Source organism: Macaca nemestrina, chromosome 2 (assembly GCF_043159975.1).
Source record: "Macaca nemestrina isolate mMacNem1 chromosome 2, mMacNem.hap1, whole genome shotgun sequence".
Taxonomy (NCBI): domain Eukaryota; kingdom Metazoa; phylum Chordata; class Mammalia; order Primates; family Cercopithecidae; genus Macaca; species Macaca nemestrina.
Genome location: NC_092126.1, coordinates 34,868,473 through 34,893,756, shown reverse-complemented (window position 1 = coordinate 34,893,756; position 25,284 = coordinate 34,868,473). Strand labels below are relative to the sequence as shown.

The 25,284-nt window shown below is 39.6% G+C and overlaps 1 pseudogene; it reads right to left on the bottom strand.

Annotated features, from left to right (window-relative positions):
* Positions 1–23,399: 23,399 nt before the first annotated feature.
* On the bottom strand, positions 23,400–24,721 carry LOC105490377 (26S proteasome regulatory subunit 7 pseudogene; annotated as a pseudogene).
* Between the last annotated feature and the right edge of the window lie 563 nt (positions 24,722–25,284).

Genomic DNA, 25,284 nt, shown 5'->3' with positions numbered 1-25,284 from the left:
GTGCCTAAAATATTTACTATCTGGTACTTTTATGAAAGGTTTGCCATAGACACATGATATAAAAAACAGTCCAATCCAAAGTGTCTTTTCCAACAGGGGTTCTGGTGGCACTTTCCAAATACTGGGCCAGTAGAGTGAGGGAAGGGACAGGGGAAAATGTGCAGTAAGGGGAACATTTTTGCTCTGGAAGTGGGTCACAGCAGAAAATCTGCCTCAAGTCGTTTAGGCCTAAGGAGGTAACCTCTTGAGGTTTCCACTGAGAAGACTTGCAAGCTTGGCTAAGGGTTTTCTTTCCTTTACATGATGGACAAAGAAGGAAGTCCATAATTATTTTTACCAGAATAATGTGATACATAAGAGACTTATACATTCATACTTTAAAACTCATTTGCTACTGGAAAAAGAGTTGCTTAACTTAGTGTCTCTTGTGTTTAAACAGGGCCTGTGAAATAAAGGGTTTGGAATATCCTGGAACCCTAAGGTGCTTGTTAGAGGCAAGGAGAGGAGCCATTGCTCAGTCACCATGGTGAGAGACAAACACATCTGAATGCCCAGTCAGCCAAGATGTGCATTTAAAACAAATAAGACATCCCAAGTTCTAGTAAGAGCTTGTTCATTTCCGTGGAGTATGTGGTGCTTCCTGATTATGCACCTAAAATAGGTAGTTTATATAACAACAGTCTTAATTTAAATATATGCATGCTCATCTCTTTGTTATGGAGGATAACAATGTTTCAAAGACACTGTTCTGCTTTGCAAATCACTTTCAAGACAGAAAAAGATGTTCTGAGTCATACATTCATAGAGGACTGAGCCTGTCTCACTAAATCACCTCCATAAACTCTCCATAAACTCTTAGTATTTTGGGGCAGAACCCAGCCACTTCCCAAGACCAGAGGCCTTTTCTGTCTGTGTAGCAGTACCATCAGTTGCACTTGAAATATTGATCTGGGGTGAGACAGTTAAAAATGCGAGACACTCATGAATGATCATAAGCCTTCAGTAGGGGAGGTGGGAAGGAAGGTTCAGGACACCACGTAAGCATCTTGAAGGGTAAGGGCAGTATTTCCCAAATCATGAGAAAAATCAACTACATCAGAGTCACTTGGAGAGACTGACTTTTTACAAAAGACTCCTGGGCTCCAACTCAGTACTTCCAAATTGGATTCTGAGAGTGAGACCGAAAAATCTGGACTTTGTTCAAACAAGTTTTTTGGTAATTCTGATACACAAAAGTTTGAGGACCAGTGATTTATTTTTTTTGTTCCATTGCTGCCAACCTCATTCAGAGGGAAATGTGTTTAAATGGCCATCAAGAAGAATTCTGTGGAGGGATAAAATCACCATGAGGGACTTATATTCTGGTGGATTTGGCAATTTAGAAATGTGATAGTGATCCCATTAGAGTTTATGATTTTATGCATATAAATTGCAGGTCTTTCATTATTTTAAATTCAGTCAATGAACATTTAGACATTTATTGAGCACCCACTGAGTTGTAGGCAATGTGGCTAGGCTGTGTGGGTAAAAAGAAGTATACAAGGGCAGTCGTGGTGGCTCACACTTGTAATCCCAGCACTTTGGGAGGCCAAGGCAGGTGGATCACTTGAGGCCAGGAGTTCGAGACCAGCCTGGCCAACATGGCGAAATCCTTTCTCTACTAAAAATACAAAAATTAGCCAGGAGTGGTGGTGGGCACCTGTAATCCCAGCTACTCAGGAGGCTGAGGCAGGAGAGTCACTTGAACCTGGGATGCAGAGGTTGCAGTGAGCGGAGACCCCGCCATTGGACTCCAGTCTAGACAACAAGAACGAAACTCTGTCTCCACAAAAAAAAGTATACAAGGAATCCCTACCTTCAAGTAGTTTACAGTCTGGCAGTTGTTTCCACTTCACAGATGGATTGTGGTTCAGAGATGTTAAGTAGCTTACAAAGATGGACTGCTGATAAATGACAGAACTGGGACTAATTCTGAATTCCGGGTTCCTGTCCAGTGTTCTTTTGAGTTTACCTTCTATCTTTTTAGATACAACAAGGCCCTTAAAAATAGACTTGGCTTGGAACAAGCTAAGAACATGAAGAATCATACTCAGCATATCTTGCCCACTTTTTCAATGTTGCAGCCATCTTTCTCATTAACACTGGAAATTCTTCTGTCATTTGAAAATGCATCTGCTATGCAAGTCCCTCACTATGATCATGTTCAAGCCTTGAGACTTACTAGAATGAAAGGATTCTTTCAAATGAGGTTCTCGGAAAAATTCGTAAGTACACTCTCTTAAAAGCAGGTCACAGAAGACAGTATCAACTACTGCAGTGATGTTGAATAAGAGGAAAATGGAGATGGGCCATTGAACATTGGACTTAGGAGGCCATTAGTAACCTTGGTGTGAGCAGTTCTTATCCAGTGGTATGGACAGAAGTCAGAAAGCAGGAGCATGAAGAGGAGCTGAGGAAGGAGTGGGAGAATTGTGCTGAGCTCAGATGTTCAAGACAAATGTGGGCAGGAAAATGGCGGGAACCAAGGTAGGGGGCAAAACTAGGCCAAAGAAATAGAAACTGAGCACAAGGAATGGTGGGTTAGAGCTGGAGTTGAGGTTATTTGCGGAGATGCAGAGCAATACCCAGAGGCTGGTGTTTGCAGTTGCCCAAGTGGGCAGACCAAGCCTTGTTATAGGGAGTGGAGCTGTGCACACAGTTCTGGTGTGGAATCTTGTCCCTGAGAAGACAAACACTTTGTTTCTCTGGCGTCATTGTGCCTGACATTTGCCACCAGAATAGACTATGGGATATGTCTGTCTATGGAGCTTTTTCTACACGATAAGCCACCCTGAAATGTAGTAGCTGAAAACTACCACCATTGGTTTAACTCACAATTGTACGGGTTAGTTGGATAGAGCTGGGATCATGTTGGATCTGTGGTCAGCTGTGGGTCAGGTAGGAAGCTCTACTTCTGGGGCTAGTCTGGCTGCTGGTTGAGGCAATAGGGGTGACTGGGCCATGTGTCTCGATTAGCCAGCTGGCTAGCCTGGGCTTGTTCGTTTCGATATAGTGGCTGGACAGGGTTCCAAGAAAAGGAATGCAAGGTCTCTTCAGGCATAGGCTTGGAACTGGCACAATGTCATTTCTGCCACTCTCTTGGCCAAAATAAGTCATGAGGCCAGGTCAGACTCAAGGGATTAGAAAGCAGCCTTTTGATGGGAAAAACTTTGAATCACATTACAAGCAAGTGTGGAGGCAGGGAAGTAAATCACTGGGGCCAGTTTTGCAAACAATCTACCCAATTGCCCTCTGCTTCTATGAGCAGGCAGAGCCCATCAAATTTGAATGTAAGTCATACTTTGTAGTTTGCACAGAAAATCAACTCCTCTTCCCAAGGGGCATGTCCGTCCAGGCACCTGCTGGGTGAATTGGTGGCAGCTCAGTGATTACATCCCCATTGCTTGGTCTTAAGCCTGGAAAGCAGGCTTCTTGGTCCTGATTACCTTGAACATACTCTGTAGTCCTTCAAATTTGAAATGCTTTTGGTAATTGCTTGCTACCCAAGGGAACCAGTTCTGGGAGGAATGTATACCAGTAGCAGAAATGAACAATAGAAAAGAGGCAATCAAGCCCTATGACTTCTGGGAACATCCAACACAAAATGTCGTCTCAACTCCCTGATCTCTTTCTCAGGAGATGACCAACAGTCCCACAAAACTGAAGTAATTAAGCAGTCAACTCCCTAGGTGATGGCCTTGGCAGACCTTAATATATAAAGAATTTTGCCTTTCTCCTTCATCACTGTGCTGATGGAAGCTGCCTTTAGGATTTCTTTGTAGTTGAACAAAGCTGATGATGGCCCCAATGTACTTAGTGAACCCCTTTTATGGGATGGTGCTTGAATACCAGATATGTTGCTCCCTCTTCACAGGGCATGCAGCCACCATTAACATTCCTCTTGCACCTTTTGTGGGAAATTACAAACTAATTACAGAATGTATAATTAAGTGTTTCATCTTTCAAATGCTGAAAAAATAAACTAAGCATTCCTCCTTTTGAGCTTGATTTTACTGTTAGTGATTAGCAACATGATTCACTCTGCAATGGGAGGGGTGTGCTTTCAAGTATACCTTTTACTTTTTCAAGTATAATAAAATACTGGAAGCTCAGGACAGGTTTGTTTTCCCTTCCCTAGAAGTAGAGTTGAAAGGAAACCCCTTTCTTCTTATCCTTTGTGAATGATCATTTTGTTCTTATCAGACTAGTGGCCAAGGTCGTCATGGTCTATGAAGCGTAAGACAACTACTAACACTCATGTAGCATTTTGTACTTAGTGAAGCTTGTTTATACCCATGTCTCGTTTCATACTCAAGCCTGTAAAGAAGGTATTTTTATTCCCACTTCACACTTGAGCATTCTGATGCTCAAGGACTCTGTATGATTCAGTCCTGCTGCTAGCAAAAGGATGAATGGGGTCTTTAGCCAGGGCAATATGATTTTAGAATTCCATGTGCTTCCTTCTCCAATGTAGAAGAGGGAGGAGTCAGCCAGATAAATCCTGTTTGGGGCATGCCTTGAGGCACTCCATTTCATCCCTAGAATTCTTCTGTGTTTGATACAACCAAGTGCTTCTCTTTGTGATATGTGGTCATTGTCATTGTTCCATGGACAAAAGTAGAGTTATGGCAGCACAAAGTAGACAGGCAAACTTACCCATTAAAGGATATTGATATGTTGATGTAACATTGTCTGAATGTTGGGGTTTGATCATGAGGTCAGACCCTATTATGATTTCCCCTTATAATGGCATGAAAAGTATAGAGCAACACTCTCTGGACATGGGGCTGTTTCAAAGTAATCATGCATTTTAACCCTGTGAATAGCTACACTACCCTCCCCACAGTTCTTCCATTTTATTATCTTGTCTTTTTTTTTTTTGTCTCTACTAGATTGTACAGTTGGTACATGTTTAAATCCCAAAATAGACAGTGTGTGTATATTCAATATAGGGATCAACTGACATTTCTCTTTTCTTGGTTTTGGAGAATGAGGTCTAGGAGATCGTTGTCGGAATTTTCAGAAACTGCCAATGATCTCTTCTGTAGTAGATGTTCCACATACCACACCCATATCCCACTGAACACCCATCCAACTGAAAGCACTTGCATTTCTTTGCCTGAGGGCCTTCTCTAGTCACTAGAGTCTGCTTTGCCATGCACTGGGCAAGATAGAAGTGCTAGAGAGTTGACATCCCCTGAGACTTGCCAATAAATGATGGGAGCTGGTGGGTATGTACTCCAGCTCCCTCACCCTTCTGGGAGGATAACTTTGAGGCACATGGCCTCCAACGTTTTTTCAGTGAGACTGAGCTCCAGTTACCTACTGTGGTAGCTGGGTTGATAATGTACCCTTAAAATGCTGCCTTCGCTTTCTCTGTCTCACTCCTCCTCTCTCCTATTGGTATTCTCTTCACCTCTCAAATAACTACTTGCATTCAGTTTCACTTGCAGCAGATTCAGGGTTTGCTTCTGAGGGAATCCAAACTAAGAAACCTTTGTACTTGAGCATTAGAGGCACTTCCCTTTGCCAAGTCAATGAGTGTTTGCTGAATGCCAATTCTTTGCTAAGTTCCATGTGTGGAGAGCAGGGTTTCTCAACTGAGTTCTCCAAACTGGGAGTTGATCATAATCCTGAAAGATACTGAAAATATAATTCTGGAAAAATAACAAAAAACACTCCTTTTTTTTTAGTTTTTCTTTACATTAATTTTTTGTAGAGACAAGGTCTTGCTATGTTGCCCAGGCTGGTCTCAAACTCTTGGTCTCAAGTGATCCTTCCTCCTCAGCCTCTCAAGGTGCTGGGATTACAAGTGTGAGTCACACTTGGCCACTAAAGGACATTATGTAAAAGACATTTATTTATGTTTTTAAAAGATTTATTTGAGAAATATATAAAAACATGACAGAACACTTCATAGGCCACTTTACAAACAAAATACACAATAACATATTTTTGCAAGCATAAACAGGTGTGGTAATGAGTCATGCAGGTATAACCATTATAAGCAGATGAACTGTATTTATAAAGAAATAGGTCAAAAATGGAAATGTACAAATGTATATTACTATGGTTGGTAATTGTGTGACCAGCTTTATAACTTCTGTCATCTGAAACACTGTGATAAATAACCTAAGTCTCTTGATATTTGGTCAAAACCCGCCATGGGTCACCACTGCATATGCGGTCTCCCAAATAATCAAGATCTTGAGAGAGTTTATCTTTCACAAATGCAGATGTACAAAATGGACATCTCTTAATTTACTGAGGAAGTTTCAGTGTTGTTGTATACATGCGCAATGCTTACACACAATGTCAACATTTTGATAATGCACTTTTACATAGAGTCAAATCTGCAAAAAATCTATAAAATGAATTGGAACTCTCTAAAAGTCTCTAAGCAATTTATATCTCCAATATTGAAAATGATGCAAATATGAGATACATAGCATAGCAAATTGTAAAACATAATGCGGACAATTTAAAATAGTGGGAAAAAACTAAAAAAGGAAAAAATAACCCCAGAAAACCCCCCAAGAAATGAAAAAGAAAATTTGACATATGAAAAAGTATATTGCAGAAATAGTTTAAGGGCAATTGCATGGAGACAGTCCCTAAGAGCTGGCTGATTTTCACAATCATTGACTATATTTTGAAGTCTTCCACAGTGAGGCATAGCTGCATTTTTTTCTTTACCTTGGAGAATATGTTCACTCTGGTGCTGCCCTTTTAAAAATTATTCTATGATTTGCTGTACCCCAACATGAGCATTTTCTATTAAAACTTCTCATCTTCTGTGCCATCTTCCATGTTGTTTTGAACATGTGGAAATTCATTTCCCATGCACTCATATACAGAGCAAAAATTTGGCAGAAATAATATTGGTGATGGAACAGCAACATTGTTGCATGTCTTTTTAGTCTTCTGTGCATGTAATTATTTTCGAACCAGTCTGTAACTTCATTAGGCTTCTTCAGGTAAATATGGCTTTAACTGCTAAAAGCTCCTGGAATTTCGTCAGCTGGAAGGAATGCCAATGCAGACACATGATGCATTTTTAAACTGAAGTTTTCATCTTTGCCATATCATATGGCCAATTCACCCATCTGAATTTTCTGTCAAATGCATTGGACTGAATGGATAAAAACAATTTTTATTGGTAACACCTTGAATTCACTTTCAGAAGCCTTGATTGTACATAATTCCAAATTGGTCGTTGTGCTTTGGGATTCAATTAGACATTAGGAATTTTAGACTGTAGGGATTTAGACTTTACGGATTTTGGTCTTTCTGGATTTCAACATTCAGATTATGGCATTCAGGATTGTGTCTTTTGGGATCATTATCCAAACCCCATGGAGAAGTACCAGGGTCAATCAGGAGGTGGAGGATGTCAGGGAAAAGCGTGGGTGACAGTGTTTATTGTGGTTTTCATGGGAAAGAATGGGTGAGGCAGGGTCACAAGGATCATTTTAGGATTAGCTATTTGAATAATTTCAGCGAGCTCTGGAGCATAGGGCCTGCTCCTGCTTGGCTGATAACTGGCCTGTGATAACTAGGGTAGGGAAGTAGTATAGTGTATACTAGACTATCCTAGACTCAAATAGTATAGACTGTGGTAGCCTGATAAAAGGGGGAGAACTGGTTGGTTTGCATATCGAGGGCATGCTCTCAGGAAGTTTGTTATCTTTAAGAATTAGCTAACTCTGGAAGGGGCAGTCCCTCCCAGAGCCACAATCCTCATAAAAATAGAGAAAATAAAAAACATGATTAATATAATCTGTTTTGGTTCCCAGTACCACACCTTCAGTCCCTGGGTTACAACTCATCCCTTGCATCCTGGCTAGCTAAGTTACCACTACAGTTTGGCCTTGGAATCCCACGTATGAATTACCCCTTTGGAGAATCCTGATGAGATGAATCCCAAGACCATGGATCTATTCCTAACTCTTGGCCTGTGCCTCAGAGGATTAGACCCTGTACAGCTGAAGATGCTCTCTTTTTAATACCTCCCTGGATTAAGAAATGCTTTGACCACCCAAGAAACATAGGGGGCTAGACTCGACTCCATCATGCCTCTTATTGCATGTAAGTTAATCAATAGCCATATAGATTTCTTTAGAACATGGGCCATCTGGTCCTGCATCAGCTCCCAGCCAGGATCTGTCTGGCAGTACCAGGTCAAGGGATGGGTTCCACAGAGGCTACAGTGAGATATGGAAGCACATGGCTAGCTCCAGTCATTTCTCAGGAAAATTACCCATCTTTAAGAGGCTCTTGACCCCAATAAACAGGACACAGCAGAGGCTATGTCTGGCTTTGTGGTCTGAACCAGAAACTTATTGGAGTAAATTAATTCATAGGAAGGGCTTATAACAGTGCCTGGAATGTAATAAACCCTCAACAATTGTTAACCATTATAATTAATCACTTCCACAGTGCCTAATTCTTAATGGAGACTCAATAAATGAGGCCTTACCACTACTACCAACTCATGCTACCCTGCACATACAACAGAATTTAAATGAATTCAAGTGAGAAAGTAATGCTGTAAGCTTTTGGTAATCTGCAAGGCACCAAAACAGTACAAGGGGAAAAATTCCTGGTAATAACTGCATTCATGATTTTCAAAGAAATATGAGAAAAAATAGTAGATATGTATAAAAGCATTTTGAATAACTGACTTCTGTAAAGGGTTATAAATTGCTTAGCAGGGTTAGAAACACATTCTCTTTGGGGAAACCGTACATTAGACATGCTGTGAAATTAAAACTTTTAGTGACATAAGAAAAACTTAAAGTAGCTATAGAACGTAGCATGTTGATAGGCATTCTAGAATGTACATTTGGAGACAATTCACAGTAATTATTTCTTACATTTTCTTATTAGAATTAACAGACTATTTCTAACATTGTCTTGTTAGAATTAACAGACTATTTCTGAATTTGAAATCTGTGTAAAAACAGTGAGGTTCCCATTGTTTTTCATGTACCCTAACTATTCCAGAGAAAGTCAGGGGCTAAGAATATTTTATAAAAATAACCAAAAATCAGTTTGTTCTTTTCTCTGCCCTCACTTGCCTAGTGGGACGTTGGTTTCCTCCAAAGGGCCCTGAAAGTCCCTGCAGCAGATCTCACACGTGCTCTCCACGCCCCTGCCAAACCTGCTTTTAGCCTTTTTCCTCTCATGCTCTGATCTGCTGTGGAGATGTCTTCCAGCCCTGCCCTGCCACTGCCTGATGGAGCGGTTGCTGTAGAAAGCTGTTATGCCTATCTGAAGGCTGCTGGCACTGACCTCATGTGTCCTGTAATGTCACCACAGAACCTGCTGCGGCTGATGTTCCCTTGATGGCCTGGGGAGATTATAAACAAACAGAGCTGTATTTACTAACTTGTTTATTGCAGTTCTCTTTTTCCATCATTTAGACTCCAGTCTTCAGAGATTAGGGAAGAATCTGAGAGAGAATGACATCCTCTTCTCAGGGTTCTTCCACCCCCATAAGCCTGGGACCTTGCCCTTGAGTCACACCCGCCCTGCCTCTTCCCCTGGGCCCTAGTATCCTTCAGACTTGTCCTGACAGCCTAAATCCCAAGGGGAACACAATTTGGCACTATTCTTAGACCCCTGCTATTCTATTAATAAAGCCCCAGTTGGTAATTAGTTTTAAAAATCAAGCGGATCTGTTTCTTTGGAAAACAACCCACCTTACAAAGTTGACAGAGTTTCTAATTCCAATAGATCTTTATAATTCCCTATCAGGAAGGCTCCCAAACAGTGCGCGCTGGATTGATTTTACACAAGATGCATCTCACCATGGGTTCTGGAGTCTACCTGGATTTGAATCCTATCTCTGCCATTGACTTACCTGTGCAACCTGGGGAAGGTGCTTAAGTTCTATGGAATTTAATTTATTTATTTGTAAAATAGGGATTAAGAAACCTTCTTTTCTATTTTTTAATGGCTGAAAACCATTGTTTTATAGATTTTCTCAGTTTTAAATGCAATAGACTTTATTTTTGAGAACAGTTTTAGATTTACAGAAAAGTTGAGGAGGTAGTATAGAGTTCCCACATACCCCATACCATTTTCCCTATTATCAAATCTTACATTAGGATGGTACATTTGTCATAATTAATGAATCAATATTGACACATTATTAAGTAAAGTCCACAGTTAATTTTATTTCCTTAGTTTTTCCCTAATGTCCCTTTTCTACTTTAGGATCCCATACAAGATGCCGCATCACGTTTAGTTGTGATGTCTCTTTAGGGTCCTCTTGGCTGTGGCAGTTTTTTGGAGTTTCCTAGGTTCTGATAACCTTGACATTTCTCTTCTTCTTCTTCTTCCTCTTTTTTTTTTCACAAAAATACATTCTTTGTGGGCTGGTTATGAGCACTAATTGCTATATGTGAAATAGAGAATATGGCCCACAATGAGGCCTTGAAATAACTCGAAAGAAGACAATGACCATTTAAGCCTATAGTAATGAGGGAGGACTTTATTTTTGTGAATTCAAAGGAAGGACAGAAAATGGGATGGATACTTCAAGTGTACTTCAAAATATAAAATTTTGGCTTTTAATTAATATTTATCACAAGCAATTCATTTTCCTAGTGCAAGGAATGTGAGGAGGATATTGCTAGTTGAGGTAGGACAAATTAGCTAGCTGCTGTACCTTTAACCTGGGAGGTACCTACCTTAGGGTTGCCAGGTGCAGCAGATAAAAATACAGGATACCAAGTGAGATTTACATTTCAGGGAAACAACAAATAATCTGTTAAGGTAAGTATTTCCAAAATGTTGCACGGGTGTCCTGTATTTCATTTGGCAACTCTAACCCTTCTTTTTCCCCTTGGGAGATTCTGGCACCATGTGACTTTCTGCTCTGGACATTTTATCAGATGTCTTGATGATTGGGTGTGTCTCCCATGTCCACATCAAAAGATAAATAACAATTACCTGGATTCATACATCATGACAAGGAAAAGCAAAGCCTTCTAAAACTAAACTCTGGAGTGTGGGTTATGAGACTGCTCTGCTTAAAAGATGAGGAGATGCTGGCTGGAGGGTTTTTACCAGGCTCAAACCTTGAGCATCATCATAATTCTTAGTGCTCAAATGGGCAGCTCAGAATATTCAGCACCTGCTTTTGTGGCTCAAGCCAGCCCCAGGAAACACTTGATAAATAGTGATAGTTATTAATATTTGCCTCTATATCACCTAGACCCACTGATCACCTGTAGCCATCTGTTCTAGTTCTGCAATGTGAGAAGCTTTGATGGAAATGCCCATTAATCACAGCATCACAGCTGGGCTTTTGAGGATTGATGGCAATTAGTTGACAACATTTATTTGAGAAGCTGTATTACTTCGTGATAATATGACAGAACCAGGAGCAAATCATGCCCCTCCCTACCCCTTTTCATTAATAATAAGAGCCACAGAGACATGCAGAAATTGCCACCATGTCTTAATTATCTCTCTAGGAAGCTACTTTTCCTGGACAGCAGGAACATGTTGGGAGGGGGCTGGGCAGCCTTAGTCCTGGCAATTGCCCCTCATCTTTCTAAGAACATGACAGTTTGGAACTTCCTTGGGGCCTTTAAGTGGCCACCCGCCTTCCCACAGTAACAGTAGCTCCTAAGTGGGCAAGTCAGAATAATTAATAAGAATTCTTAGGGGTGGGGTTAGGGAGAATGTCCAAAAGACACAACATTTCAGTTAGACAGGAGGAATAAGTTTAGGAGATCTATTGTACAACTGTACAATAGATGTGATAATAGTTACCTGTATTGTGCACTTGAAAATTTCTAACACAGTAAATATTGTTTTCATCATAAAAATAAGTACGTAATACATACGTTATAATTAACATATTACAACATAATCAATTAGCTCATTGTAATCAAGCGAATGCTTGATTTAGCCAGTTCAAAATGTATACATTAATCAAAACATGTTATATACCATAAATAGATATAATCTTCATTGGTCAATTAGAAGATAAGTAGTTCAAAAACCTCATTGATGGAAGTTTACAAAAGTCAGTAATAAAAATTTGTACTTGTAGGGGTCCTTGCATGACTCCATGCATTTTATCCCTTTGTAGCTTCATAACAATTGCTGTAATCCCCATTGCACAGATGAGCTAAAATGTGAGAACTTCCTGAAGATAATTAAACTTTTAGGATTGGAGTTTAGATCACCTGACCATGAAACCAGGCCACATTCTCTCTGATGTCCCTGACTTACTTTTTTGTCCACTTTCTAGGAGAGGGAAGTTTGTTTCTTCAGCACTTGAAGAACAATTTTATGATCTCAGAAGAAGGTGTCATTCCTATTTGGCCTGATAGTTAGATTAAGGCATTATGGAAATCAGCAGATATTACTAATTATGTACTCCCCAAAGCCAGTTTTTAAACAATTACCAGTACACCATTGCTAACCCACAAAACAGGGCTTATCTCTGCTCTCAGTCTATATAGTTATTATTTTCTAAAATAACTCTTTACTAAATTTGCACTGTTCAATATGGGAGCAATAGGCACAGATGTCCATTGAACACTTCAAACATGGCTAATCCAGATTGAGATGTGCTGTAAGTGTAAAAAAAACACTGGATTTTCAAAGACTTAATACAAAAAATGCAAAATAGCTCACTAATAATTTTTAAAATGAGGCCGGACGCGGTGGCTCAAGCCTGTAATCCCAGTACTTTGGGAGGCCGAGGCGGGTGGATCACGAAGTCAGGAGATCGAGACCATCCTGGCTAACATGGTGAAACCCCGTCTCTACTAAAAATACAAAAAACTAGCCGGGCGTGGTAGCGGGCGCCTGTAGTCCCAGCTACTCGGAGGCTGAGGCAGGAGAACGGCGTAAACCCGGGAGGCGGAGCTTGCAGTGAGCCGATATCGCGCCACTGCACTCCAGCCTGGGTGACACAGCGAGACTCCGTCTCAAAAAAAAAAAAAAAAAAAAAAGTTTTAAAATGTTAATTACATGTTGAGGTAATATCTTGGATATACATAGTTAAATAAAGTATAGTATTAAGGCTAAGTTCATGGTTTGTTTTTTTACTGTGGCTTCCAGAAAATGCTAAATTATACACATGACTCACATTATATAGCTACTGGACAACAGTGGTAGGCTGTAAGCTTCCTGATGACAAGAACCATGTTTCCTCAGTAACTAGCACCACGTCTGCTACATAGTAGGTACTCAATAAATATGTGTTGTCTAAATATATGGGAAGGGGTGGAGGAAAGAAGGTGGCTATATAGACCTTACATGGGGCCTTATAACTCATTGAAAAGTATAACTGTTAGATCTGGAAATATATATATAGAAGTCATGCATGCAGACCAAGTTTTCTGCCAGAGGTAGAACACCATCTGTGGTTTCCTGTTAGAGGGCTCTCTGCTTCTATAAGACAATATTTAGTGACTGAAAACTTACCACCTTAAGAGGGCATCTGCCCCGCCTTTGCTCCAACAATCCCCACTGGATAGCCTTGTACACACACATACCCCAGCAGCTGCCTCTTTCTTGGTGAGTAGTAACTCCAGGTTCTACCTGACTCCCTCTTCCTTGTTGGCCTCCCTCCAGGATCTTCTGTCTTTGCCCAGCTCCCATAGGTTTGGTAATGTATTAGCATGGTCTTCTGGGATTTTGAATTAGTTGATTTTCAAGGCACTACTGCCCCCTTAGTTGCTTCCTCAGCTTCAAATATTTCAGCTCTCAAATAAGGGAAGTGTACTGCTTGACACCTAGGCCAAGCTTTGTAGGTAAAGACCATTGGCTTAAGGCAGCATCCAGGGATCCCGCTCAGAAAGAGGAACTAGGACAGCATAACTTCTCCCTTGTCAAATGGCATTTATCCTTGGAAATGCTTCCCTCCTATGGAATTGAATCTGTCTCCCAGAAATTTCCACCCATTAGACTATCTTCCTTTTCTTCCTACTCAACCTCTCATCATTTAATAAAAGTAGTCAATTTTTTTTTTTTTTTTTTTTGAGACGGAGTCTCATTCTGTCACCCAGGCTGGAGTGCAGTGGCGCAATCTCGGCTCACTGCAAGCTCTGCGTCCAGTTTTCATGCCATCCTCAGCCTCCCGAGTTGCTGGGACTACAGGTGCTTGCCACCACGCCTGGCTAATTTTTTTGTATTTTTGGTAGAGGCTGGGTTTCACCATGTTAGCCAGGATGGTCTCGATCTCCTGACCTCGTGATCCGCCCGTCTCGGCTTCCCAAAGTGCTGGAATTACAGGCGTGAAAAAATAGTCAATATTTATAGAAACATTTCCATGAGCCATTGGCTCTCTTAAGACTCTTATATCTCTAATCTTATTTAATCCTCACAACAACCTTATGAGGTCGTTACTATTATTAATGCCATTATAATGATGAAAGAATTGAAGCTTACAGAAGTTAAATAAACTGTCCAAGGTCATCTGGAAAGAGTGGCAGAACTGGGATCAACTCAAGTTCTGATTTCAAAGTCTATTAATCGCACTTCTATACTGTGTTGTTTTTTGTTTTTTTTTTTTTTGATCAGCTAATTCTACATTCTGAACTTCTCAGTCTCTTCACACCTTCCTTCACAAATCTCTTCCTGCTTTCACATGATAATCTTTCAAGAGTTTGAAGACAGAAGTCTCTTCCTTCCTAAATACTAGTCATAAGTCATCTATTTTTTCAAAGTAGTCATTCTTATTGTGTTTCCTTATCTGGTTCTGGCTATCTGACCAGTCCTTACACCTTAGCTCAATATTTGTCATGTGCCAGTTTAGATTTAGTCAGTATAGAGGACAGGTTGGCATATGAGAAAGTAACAACATATGCTCTTAAATAATTTTTACATATACTGTATCTTATTTGAGTCTAACAACAATCTTGAGAGATAGTCTTAATATTTTCAGATTCTATCACAGTGGATGAGAAATCAAGTGACTTATCCAAGGTTACACAGAATGAATTAAAGAATTAGAGCTTTAAACTTAGATCTTCCTATGAAAAGTTCATCTTTCCTTTTACTTTAAGTACACCAATAAATGATGTTGAGGTCCTTATGCATATCAGCACATTGCTCCCCTGGGACCTTGGTCTCATGAGCTCCTGCACAAGAGCTCCTTGGAAAGTCTATGTGACAACTTTGACAGCCAGATTCACTCTTTAAGAAATATTACAAAGGCGTTGCCACTTATTTATAAAGATGTAAGTTTTTGAAAGAGTAGCTGCATCTTTCTAAAAAGGCTCACCTTTGGTGGAGAAGGTCACTTAGATGGCTCAGAAAAGAGAAATGAAAGTGAAGGAAACCATTACAAATGCTGAATAAAAACGTACAACCGTGAAGGCTCCTGGTAGAGAACCTTATTTGTAAAGTACCTGTTATGGTGTGGGCTCTCAATAATTATCTATTTGAAGGACAGTGCTCACAGAGCCTTAGAAAAGTGAAGACTAACCTTTCTCTGGATAAGGAGCAATCAAAGCCTAGTAAGTTGAGATCATTTCTCAAACCTTAGAAATATGTAGGGACATAGCTGAAGCTAGAGCTCAGATTTACTTATTTGAGCCAGCCCTGGCTTTGGTTATAGCTTATACTCTAGCAGAACTCCTTAGAAAGACCTTTTGAAGGGTTTGTAAATGGTTGCCGTGGTAACAAGGTTCCACAGGCACAATTGGGATGCTGGTAGTGGTGGTGAAGCTGTAATCAGTACATTTGACCATTGCTCCTAGTAACACATCTGCCTTATTTTTCCATGGGAAAGGATTGGGGTATGCTCAGCAGCTAATAGGTTCAGATGGAAACAAAACAGCTCCATTAAAGGTACCTATAAAACCACCACTGAATTACATCAAGAGGCCCATCTACTAAGTTTTCAGCACTTTCAGAAATAGTCTTTAGTGGCTCTCTGGCACTAGAGTCACAGTACAGTTAATTAGCATTATTTTAGCTATTAGATGAGTTCTCACAACGTAAGCTAGTTTGCAGCCCCTTTTGCTCCACTAATTCACTGGGAAACAGTAGTACAATTGTTCCTGGATGGTAATGTGAATACAGGTTTCTCTGCTTTTATATCCCGTTTAACAATAATACATGTATATTGATAAGAATAACAGATGCCAATATACTGCTTTGCAGTTTACCAAGTACTTTTATAATCATTATCTTTTTTCATCCACACAAGAGGATTTGTTACCTATATTTTATAGATGAAGAGAAGAATTGAGCCTCAGAAAATGGAAATATCTTATTAAAAGTCACATGGTTGGTAGTGAAGGGGCTGGGATACAATTTTAGGTCTTTTCAACTGCAAAACTCTGTACTTACTACATCACTGTAGTGCAGTACAAGGCCCTTTGCATGTTGTCTCTGCCTTTTTCTTTCTGTTCTTTCAGAGCCATCGAATCTTCTTTATTACACACAATGTGGAACAATTTACCTAGTTCTCCAACCACCATTCTGTTTATCAAATGGCTGCCTTTGGGTTCTCATCCAGAACTCCCCTTTAGCTCATTGTCTCCCTGGAAAATGTTTATTCATTTAAAAAACTCAAGTAAAATCTCGCTTCCTCTACAAGACATTCTTATAGCCTCTTGTCTTTATTACTAAAAGACTCGTTATTCTAATGAATGACATTTGTTTTCCCATTTGTCTCTCCCATTAGGCTATGAACAGATTGTGGGTAGGACCTAGTGCTCTTTTCTTCTGTATTGCCAGGACCCACTTTAGCTTCTAGAAACAAATAGAAATGGAATAAATACCTTTAGAAATGAAAGGCCTACATGTACTTGTAATTATTAAACATAATTCGGTTTCATTTGATTTATGTCTGTATCATTCCTTTCTGTGCACTGACACGTCCTTGCAGAGGGTGAGCTGTGTGGCCTCTCCTGGTGGCAAGGCATTCCATGAAAGTGGCTTACAAGAATACCATGAAGTATATCATGAAGGCACATTTGAATTTCCATGTGATTATCACATGGAGATTCCTTTCCCTCAGTGGCCAAGATTATTGATATTTAATGTTGCTTCCCACTCTTCAGTCTTCAGTTTATAGCTCCTAACAGAATATTCTTTTAAGAAATGTGTCATAAAGACACACGCACACATATGTTTATTGCGGCACTATTCACAATAGCAAAGACTTGGAATCAACCCAAATGTCCATCAGTGACAGACTGGATTAAGAAAATGTGGCACATATACACCATGGAATACTATGCAGCCATAAAAAAGGATGAGTTTGTGTCCTTTGTAGGGACATGGATGCAGCTGGAAACCATCATTCTCAGCAAACTATAGCAAGAACAGAAAACCAAACACCGCATGTTCTCACTGATAGGTGGGAACTGAACAATGAGATCACTTGGACACAGGAAGGGGAACATCACACACTGGGGCCTATTGTGGGGATGGGGGAGGGATAGCATTAGGAGATATACCTAATATAAATGACGAGTTAATGGGTGCAGCACACCAACATGGCACATGTGTACGTATGTAACAAACCTGCACGTTGTACACATGTACCCTAGAACTTAAAGTATATATTTAAAAAAGTACATACACACGCACCAAAAAAAAAAAAAGTGTCTTAAAATCACTGAGTACAGGGTTCAATTTACAACCCTTGTTACTTGGAGAAATTTGAAAAATAACTTGTTCTTGACTCAATAATGCTGAGCAATTTACAGTTTTCTCATCCCGTTATAAGGATACTAAAAACAATTCATTTTTTTTCCAGTAAAAACAAGTTTTTCAGTTCAGTCATTGTGAATCCCATACTTGTACTTCTCAGTGGAGATAATGGACTGAGATGACACCACTTTTCCTAAATGAGAATAAGAGAATCATAGGCAAGTTGCCATTGGATTATTACAGCTTTGATTTGGCTAGAGCTTTCATAGCTCTCCTCCATCATATATGATTATAAAAAATTTATGTTTTCTCATTTAAGAGAGCGTCTTTTAGCCAATTACCTGCTAAGAATCAGAATATAGGACATTTAAATATCATGAAACAATTAGTGAATGTGGCAGACATTATGCATTACCTTCCTTTAGTTCTTGCTAATAGGACCCCAGTATAATTCCTGGCAGCAATAAGTCCAGTTTCAATGGAACACTTAGGATTTGTGTAAGCATATTATGACTTTCTGGCTCTCCTTTGCCAGATAATTGCCATCTCTGTCTCCTTGGAAGTTAGGGATAGAACTGGAACGTCAATGTGCTAAAGGAAAGATTCTCTAACTTGGCTGTTCCCACCCCTACTGCTTCTTGCCTTGGGACCTTCAAGTGACAAGTCTATGATAAAACACTAAATCCTTAGGAAGATGGAGAAAAGGATAGCAGTTGTTGAATTTTTGAAGACACATTTCAGCTGCTGAACCACCCACAGATTTTTTTTTACCTCTGTGTTTTTAAACAGTAAACCATGGATATCTTCTAAAGTTGAAGCTACTGGCTATTAGACTTTTTGTTATTTGTAGCCTAATGCACACTGACTGATGTAATATAAGTGAACATTATATTTCCACATCTGTAACAGCCACAGACTCTACCCCAGGGTAAGGACCAGTCTCTGTCCAGATTATGAGGTGCTCCTCTAAAATATATTGCTTTTATTCTCTGCTTAAGTATGTGCCACCCATTTATTCATAAATTCAGCTTGCATTCATTTGCTTTTAATATGTGTTCTTTTCTCTGCCATCTAGGATCTTCTGAGCATTTTGTTTAATATTTCCAGATAACAGTGAGTAGTAGGTGAGCCTACTTCTATCCCAGCATTATAATGAATGCTTTACTTTTCAGATTGTATGACTATCTCTTTGGGCTAAAGCAGTACTATCTAATAGAAATATAGTGAGAGTGACATATGTAATTTTCTAAAAGGAGAAAAATACATGTACATTACAATGCAACAGTAATATCTTATCCAATGCAATGGTTAGAGTGAAATGTGATCCTACCAAACAATAAAGTTGTATTTAATGGAAAAAAATATTTTGCATTGCTTCAGTTTTAAAATGAAAATTAAATACAATTAAAATTGTAGTTCCTCCATTGCACCAGCCACATTTCAAGGGCTCAATAGCTACATGTGGCTACTGGCTACTGTATGAGATAGGTCAGACCTATACTCTAAACTCCTTGAGGGCAGGAACTGTGTTCTATCTATGTTTTACCTTAGTTATTGCTGCTTCTGGAACGCTTTTCAGGTACTCCAAGATGGGGTTAAGTGCACCTGTTATGTGCTCCTACAACCCTCTGTGCTAACTTCTATGGTGGAGTGCTTATACAGCTTGTGTTGCAATTACTTATTTCCTTGCAATTATGTTCATTGTCTGAAGATCTGTGTCTGATTCTGTGCACTGGAGTCTGCCCTACTCCCTCAGTCTGGTTGGTGCTATGGCCTGTCTTGGACTTGTTGAGTTTCTTCTGCCTCCATCAGCAACTGGTTTTATGATCAGCCTCACTGCAGAGGCAATGACTCCACTGGCTTCCTGAGCCTAGGCTCCCCCTGGAGTGCTTCATCATGGCTTATGCCTTACCTTATTTACATGTTGTGGTCTCTTGATATAGACTGGCCCAAAACCATTCTTTTACAGTTTTGGGATTTCCTGTTCCACCTGCCAGACTAGATTTCCTCCCAAGGCAACCTCAATTTACAATTGTTTGGGTTGTACAGTGACAGGGCACTCCTCCAGGGGATGACATTTTCTTGTAGCGACTCTAGATATGAATAGTTATTTTGACAACATTCCAGCAGATGGCAGTAAAGCGTTTTGAGCAAGGGTTACCTTTTTCTAGTTCGCAGGAGGTCCCCAAATAAGCTAGCATCTGTGCAGCCAGTGGAGCCCGCCTGTAAACCTAGCAGAAGGATTTAGTTGCAGCTTCTTGCTCCTTTCCTCTCAACCCTTATCCTTATCCTTGTAGTTAATCATACCTGGCCAGGTATAGAAAAGATGTAGTAAATTGGAAGAGCCTCATATTTGGGGAATGAGATACATTTATTTAATCTCATTTCCTGTTGCCAAGCATCACAGGATACGGCTGCAGGGACCACCCCCAGCTTGCCTCAGTCCTTGTACTCTGCTTTCATTCCCTTTCTTTCTGCAATCATCTGTAGGCAATGCCTACACTCTAGGATGATTCCGATTAAGCTGCTTGTATGGAGCATCAATTTCTTTATGGGCACCAATGGTGTTTATCCCTACAGATTGGAGGAACATTCTGTACAGGATTTGTATTTTAAGAAATCCATTTAAAACCATTAAAAGGAAATAGCAGAGAAATGAAAGGGCACTATCTAGTGGTTCTAAGAGAAAGAAGGTGCTGAAATGCTTATGATGCTAATTTGCCTTTTAGTCCCAGTTGTCTGGAGTAGTGGAATGGTATCTAACTGTTAGAGATGTGAGAGATCTATAAAGCTGCGAACATGTCTATGTGTCCATCAGGAGAAATGCAGTTCTTTAATTACCAGCTCAATGAAGATGCATTTCAAAGTGCATTTGGGAAGGAGAATCTATAACCACCCTCCTGTAGGCCTATACTCCAGCCCTCAACTCAGTAGGTTCCAGGGAAGAAAGCACATCACAACGTGTGGCATTGACTCCGTCTGTCCTGTTTCACAGGGCTGACTTTATCCCAGATAATCTCCCCTTCTCCCCACCTTTTCTGGAAATGCATTTCTGCTTAAGAGAGCAAAATCAGTCATTATCTGGTTTGGTTCCTTTGGGGTTGGACTATTACAGATTATTTTTTGATGGTTTGTGGGTCAACTTGATACAGGGGTACGGCATCATGACATACTGCTCAGGAGAACTGCCTGCCGATTTGGCATGGTGGAATTTTCTCAACTTTCTTTCTAGAAGCTATGTAACAGATATGACTAAAGTTAAAGGAAACTTGTCACATTGTGAGACATTTTATGGGTGTGAAATGGTTCTAGCATTGGTATGCTTTGTCAAGTAGTTATGTAGCTTTGGAAATTTGTCCTCTTTGGATTCTGCTTCTCTTACATTAATGTCAGATATGAAGGAGAAATTTCCGGAATTCTGACTTTGAGTTCTGTGTAACCTGGAACACATTTCCACTGCAAATATTGAACTTCTAAGAGGAAGAATAGCAAGTGCCTGGCACTTCGCTGCCACCTTGCCCATTATCAATTCTACTACTCTATTCTCTTGGTCTAGGCTTAGGTGTGGACTCAGAATCTTTCTGTTCATCACACTGAGGTTTCCATTTTCTTATCAGCTTCTAAGGACAATTCGTTTTTCATGACAACAGTTATCTTCACAGACTCACCAGGATAAACTCTCATATCCAATTTTCAACGTATGTCAAGGAATGAATGTCTGAATGTGAAAACAAATGAAATGAAATGCAACAAACAGTAACAATAAGGACAGAGGCTATATCAATATTAATGAATGATGTTTGTGCTATGCTATATTAAGTAGGAGAGAGAGAATTTATTAAAAAAAATCTTAAATTTGGTCTGGAAGAGCATCCTCACATCTCAGTATAGGGAAAAAAAAATCCCGCTTGGCTAATAACATGTTAGCAGTTCATAGTTTCTTTTCTTCAGGGACAAGAACCCCTACGTCCAAGGCCTTATATCCTATGTACTTTTATGCTAATAATTTGAATCTTATTTAAATGCAGTATTATATAGTCAGTACTTATTCATGGTATCCATTTTCACTGGTGAGTCTCAGACTTTATGGGTAACAGAATTTCCTAGGGAGTTTTAAAAAATACGATTCTGTGGGCCCCATCTCCAGAGAGTTTGACTTAATAGGTCTGAGGCGATATCTAAGAATATGATTTTTAAAATCAAATCCCTCATATTTCTTAGGTCATAATTTGCAAAATGGTCACCATGCTCAGGTGAAGTATTTCTCTCTTGAGCCTAAACTCACGTATCATGGCTTTCATTTGTCATGTAAGTGAGCCACATGGTACAAAAATTTAATTCTGTGGTGCTCAGCTTGCATTACGTGTTAAAGAGTAGATTCAGGAAGCTGTATGGGAAACAGTGGTAGTTCTTGAGAATGACCCCTAATGGCAAAAATATTCATCTATCTATGTGATAATATTATACTTTTGGTATCCCCTGATGGAAAAACATGGAATAATAAGATGCTATGAGTTCAGTAAAACTTATATGCATCTAGATTTCATTAGTCCCAACAGCACTTATGAACATTCCAAGGTCTTGGTGTATATATCTTTGAAATATATCATGTATTTAATCAACATATAGTAGATTAGAAGACATCATTAAAGAGTTTCATATGCTAACCCATTCCGTGTGTCCTCGTCTCTACCCTAAGGGGTTCTTGACAGAAATTTGATTATTTTGGAATAGGGAAAAGCCCAGAAGACTTGAGTTTGAATTATACAAATAATGGATACTGGCTGAGTCATATAGTTACTTAATCCATAAACCTCAGTTTCTGTAAAAAGATGATGACACATATATATTAGATATACTTTTATTTCAGATTCAGAGGGTACATGTGCAGGTTTATTTCATGAGCATATAGTGTAATGCTGAGATTTGGAGTACAATTTATCTTGTTACCCAGGTAGCGAGCATAGTACCCAGTAGGTATATTTTCAGGCCTTGCCCCCACTACCTCCATCCCCCTTCCAGTAGTCCTAAGTGTCTATCATTCCCATGTGTACCCAATGTTAAGCTCCCACTTATAAGTGTGAACATGCAGTATTTGGTTTTCTGCTCTTGCATTAATTTGCTTAGGATGATAGCTTCCAACTGCATCCCTGTTGCTGTCAAGAACATAATTTTGTTCTTTTTTATAGCTGCATAGTATTCCATGGTGTGTATGTACCACATTTTCTTTATTCAATCCACCATTGATGGACACGTGTGTTGATTCCATGATTTTGCTATTGTAAATAGTGTGGCAATGAGCATACAAGTGCGTGTATTTTTTTGGTATAACAATCCATATTCCTTTGGGTATATAGATCATGGTTCAAATGGTAGCTCTGTTTTAAGCTCTTTGAGAAACGTGATGTTAATTTTGTATAGTATCTTGCAGGTGCTCTCTTGATTTCTTGTGTCTGGATGTCTACCTCTGTAGCAAGATTAGGGAATTTTCTTGAATTATTCCCTCAAATATGTTTTCTAGGTTGTTTATGTTTTCTCCTCTCTCAGGAGTGCCAATAATTCATAGATGTGCATAATCCCATTACATAATCCCATACTTCTTGAAGACTGTTCTTTTTTTTCAATTTTGAAACCTTTTTTTTTTTTGTGAAGTGGTTATTAACAAGTCTATATTAGGTTAGGATTCTAATTAAAAGTTTTAAATTGAAAGCCTTCAAGGTTCAGTTGTATGTCATGTAGCGAGGAGTAGCACTGAATTTGGCATAAGACTTAATGACCTTATTTACAGCTTCCAAGAAATCCTTCTCAGTAGCAATTTTTCCCATGCTCTGATGGCAAACATACCAGCTTCTGTGCAGACGCTTCATTCTCAGCACCAGTGCCATTTGGACACAGTCATGCTAACAATTCAAATCTGATATATCTTTCAATACTCATTGAATGAGCGTGAATCTTAAAGATGTGGGTCCGACCCTCTAGATCGGGCAAGTTAAATTCAATTTTTCTATCTAATCTCCCTGACCTCATCAGTGCTGGATCCAAATTATCAGGTCTGTTAGTGGCCATCAGCACTTTAATATTGCCTCGAGGATCAAAACCATCAAGCTGATTGATCAGTTCCAACATTGTTCTCTGCACTTCATTGTCACCTCCAGCACCAACATCAAACCGAGTCCCTCCAATAGCATCAATTTCATCAAAGAAGATAAGGCAGGCTTTTTTTTTTTTGTCTGGCCATTTCAAAGAGCTCATGAACCTTTTGAGCCCCCTCACTGACATATTTCTGTACAAGCTCAGATCCAATAACTCGAATGAAGCACGCATCAGTCTGATTAGCAACTGCCTGCACACAGAGTGTCTTCATGTACTGGGTGGATTAAAGAGCAGCATGCCCTTGGGAGGCTCAATGCCAAGATTCACAAACCTCTCTGGATGAAGTAATGGGGTTTCGACTACTTCTCGCAATTTCTCAATCTATTCCTTACAGTCACCAACATCACTGTATGTGACATCAGATTTTTCCTCCACGTGCATCATGGTAACTGTTGGGTCAATCTGAGGCTAGAGGAAATGGAATGTGAATTTGATACTTATTTCTGTCCACACCTACTCTTATCCCTTCTTCAATGTCAGTGGGTGCCACCTGATCACTAAAGTCCACCACAAACTTGGCAAACTGCTTTACACTGACAGTGTATTTTGGGTCCTCTGAATCAGCATTGATTATCTTTGTACACCTGGCAACCCGTAAAGGCTGTTTACTCTGGAGTGTCTGCTTATCTGCATCCAAATTCCAGAGTGCTGGTGGGGCCAGGCCAGTGTCAAATTCTTTAATACCAGGGAGCTCATTAATTTTCTTGAGAAGTTGCTGAATGCCATCTTCAACTTGCTTGATCTGCCTAGAGTAAGTGCTCTGACCATAAGTTTTCAGCAAGGCAATATCCGCCTCATCCAGAACTTAGATGGGCTTGTCATCCTTCTCATCTTCTTTGGTCTTCCGCTGATTCTCACCAAGGTAATATGGCATTTTAGCAGTTCCAAATGCCTCTGCTCCTTACTGATTACACAGCACCTTCCTTGCTTCCGGTGGTGTCTGAAGACGGCTCTTTTTAATTGTTTTTTCTTTATTTTTGTGTGACTGGATTAGTTCAAAAGAATAGTCTTCAAGCTCTGACAATCTTTCTGCTGCTTGACCTAGTCTATTGATAAAGCTTTCAGTTGTATTTTAAAATTCCTTAAGTGGTTCCAGAAGCTCTGATTGATTTCTTTTTAAGATGTTTATCTCTTTCTTCATTTCCTGGATTTCTTTAGAAGTTTCTTTGTGTTGATTTTCAACTTAGTCTTGGCTCTTGTTGAGCATCCTTGCTCCATGGTTTGAATTGTTTATTATTTCTGAATTTCCATTTTGGTCAAGGATCATTGCTGAACAGCTAATGTGATCCTTTGGTGGTTTCACAATGTTCAGATTTTTCATGGTGCCAGAATTCTTACACTGTTTCCTTCTCATCTGGAGAGTCTGGTGCTACTAATTCTTGTATTTATTTTCATGCTGGTAGAATTTTTCTCTTTCTCTCTATATTTTTCCATTTCTCTCCTTCCCTAGAG